Source organism: Lepisma saccharinum, chromosome 19 (assembly GCF_977018435.1).
Source record: "Lepisma saccharinum chromosome 19, izLepSacc3.1, whole genome shotgun sequence".
NCBI lineage: Eukaryota > Metazoa > Arthropoda > Insecta > Zygentoma > Lepismatidae > Lepisma > Lepisma saccharinum.
This window is the reverse complement of record NC_139247.1, coordinates 13,536,616-13,539,883: the sequence shown is the minus strand read 5'-3', so window position 1 is coordinate 13,539,883 and position 3,268 is coordinate 13,536,616. Positions and strand designations below refer to the sequence as shown.

The window sequence follows — 3,268 nt, the reverse complement described above, 5'->3', positions numbered from 1 at the left end:
ACAGTGGCTAACGTATCATTTCAAAATTGAAGTACAATACATTTCTGTCTATTGAGAAATATGGTTATACTTCTGTGTTATGGGATGGAATAGCTATGACAAGGATAACGTATTTATGCAATTTTAGTCTGTTTCGTATCGTTTTATTGCTTAAATCTTGTCCTTTAGATAGCAACGATTTTAGCATATTAAAAAATATATCAATTTGGTTTGGAATATATAAAAATGTTTCCAACTTCTTGTCAAATAATGTCGAGAAAGTATTTTATACGTAGCGGGATATATTCTGTCAAAATAGTACCGGGAATTAATAAATAAAACGCACAATTTTCATTTATTCATCAATATTTATTTTGTCACCTTCAAAGTAGGCCCCATTTGATGCAACACACATATGTCAGCGTTTTTTTCCAGTCTTGGAAACACTTTTTATAGGCGCTTTCCGGTATGGCCTTCAGCTCCTTCTACGAATTTTGCTTGATGGCTTCAATAGAGTCAAAACTGGTACCCCGGAGCGGCAATTTTAGTTTTGGAAACATAAAGAAATCACACGGGGCCAGATCTGGTGAATACGGTGGTTGTTCGATGGTATTATTGTGTTTTTGGCCTTACATTCGGTCACAACTGTCGCTCTATGCGATGGCGCAATATCGTCGTGTAAAATCCACGAATTGTTCTTCCACAAATCTTGCGGATTTTCTCACGCAAACGCTTCAATACGGCCAAATATTATTCTTTATTGACCGTCTGTCCCTCTGGAACGAATTCATGATGCACCAAACCACGAACATCGAAGAAAATAATGAGCATTGCCTTGACTTTTGAGCGACTTTGGCCTGGTTTCTTCGGTTTCGGCTCGTCTATTGTCCTCCATTCTGATTCTGATGACTGTTGACTTGTTTGCATGTCAAAGTCTTAGACCCATGTCTCGTCACCAGTTATGATGCGTTCAATGAATGTGGGATCAGAATTGGCGCGATCCAGCATATCTAATGAGACCTGCTCACGGTACTGTTTTTGAAGAAAATTCAGCTCTTTTGGAACAAGCCGTGCGGCGACGCGTCTCATGCCCAAACTATCCACCAAAATCGAACGAATAGACTCGTGAGAGATGTTAAGGTCAGTAACTAACTCTCTTAAGCTGGAATGGCGATTATCGAGCACAAGGTCCTTCACTTTTTCGATGTTTTCATCGGTTGAAGAGGTCGAAGGTCGTCCAGAACGAGGCATGTCTTCGACGATCTCTCGGCCCTCCTTCAACGCTTTGTACCACTCGTAAGCCCGTGTTTTTGATAGAACTGATTCACCATTAGTCTTTTCTAAAATTTTTAGCAAGTCAGCACACGAAATTCCGTTCACAACACAAAATTTAAGGCAAACTCTTTGTTCAATAATTTCGTTCATTGTAAAAATAGTGATGCACTACTGAAGTGGACTGATTCAACCTGCTGCTGTAAACAAACTGGTCGACAGATCGCACTCATGTTTGGCATAGTAATGAAGTACAGAGCTACCAACTTACGGAAAAAAAGATTTTTAAAAAATTATTTGCTCGGGCCTTTTAAATTACAAATTCCCGGTACTTTTTTAACAGAAGGTATAATAATAATACATGATCGGTAGCATTGAACATATGAATTAGTCATATGTTTTTTCATGTTTTGAAATAGTGAAATTGCTACCTTTAGCTGCGTTTCATAAGAAACATTTCTTTACTCAATGACTTGTACTAATTATTTTGAGATATCTCATATTTTAATAAAACATAATTTCCTTACGTTTCAGAAAAATATAAACCTTGTGATATCACAGGTCTGGCCTGCATAGTTCGTGCGAGAGGTAAGCGTAAGTTTGTTTCACCTTAAATAAGTAAATCACTTTTCGAACTAGAGCACAGTGGAAAACAGCGTACTGCAGGTTGAAAATACTTTTGTATACCGGATCAGGACAAGTTGAACCATTCAAATGTGTTCCAGTTACGATTAGAATAACTTAGCATAAGCAACACAAAATGCAAAGGTTACCAAACTTTGCAATCTTCTAAATTTCAGATATATATTTTTGATTTGCTTCAGCGTTTTCAATACTCCCCACTCCAATGATTTGAAAAGTTCCTGTTAACAATGGACACTGGTGGAAACCCGACCACGCTTCTTATCTTAGGCTCCGACGCCACCATTATTGATATTTGGTTGAACGTATTGCATACATACAATATACATAACAACGTATACCAAAATTAGAGATTTCCAGGAAATATTCATCAGAAAGAATACATCTTTTCATGCTATTAACGATCACCGACCCTTTACAATTTTCTACCTACTATAACTGCTTTCGTGCCTATGATTGTGTGTGTTTGTAAGGGTATGTTTCATTATCAACAAAATGATAACTTACTGTTAATTGAAAGCATTATGATCAAATTTACTTATTTTGTTGAAATATTAATATAATCTACGTAATTAACTTTGTAAACATTCGATAATAACTCTAATCCATTTCCAGACACTGTTTCAACAACAAGCACATGTGTCTGCCCAGCTAGGTGTGAGGAAGAAACGTTCGACATCCTTCTGGTATCTCAATCTATGTGAGTACAGTAAGAGTATTAATTTGTCTTAACTGTTATCTAGGCGCCTGGGGTTTAATTTGACCCCCAATTAATGAGCATACTTTTTTTTTTGGTTGCCAACGACGACGAAGCTAGCTTATCTGATACCTTCCTAAAACAGTGTGATTCAACTGTAAAGGTCACCTCCTTCATTGTATCTGTAACTGCAGAATGGCTTAGCTGTTCCAAAGTGCTGAGGGTCAATTTTACCCCCACGCACTTGGTAACGTATGTGTGTTTTGTTGATATTCTTTTTTAGAACTTTTGCTTATTGTGCATCGTGAGTGAAATATCTTAACAGTTTTTTCTTCTTCTGTGTTGTGGATGTTTATTTTTTCTAAGAAATCGTTCATAACTTGTAGTAAAAAAGAGAGCAGGAGCGAATACGCCGGCTGCTGGACGAAGTTTTTGGACCTAGTTCATCTGAAGTGTTTCAAAATGAAGAATTTATTACAAAATCAGATCATGATGTAAAATATCATATATCTGAGTCAGAACAAAATAATAATTCTAAGACAAATCATGATAAAGAGAAATATATCCAGGAAGAAGATGGAATTTATTTCCTGGTAAAGACAAAATAACTCGATGGAAAAAAGTTAACTGCTCATGTTCGAATGTTCGCGCAAGAAGTATGAACATTTTTTTACGGTT

General features: G+C 36.6%; 1 pseudogene; it reads right to left on the bottom strand.

The window, feature by feature from the left end:
* Positions 1–915: 915 nt before the first annotated feature.
* On the bottom strand, positions 916–1,230 carry LOC146002940 (protein GVQW3 pseudogene; annotated as a pseudogene).
* Positions 1,231–3,268: the final 2,038 nt, after the last annotated feature.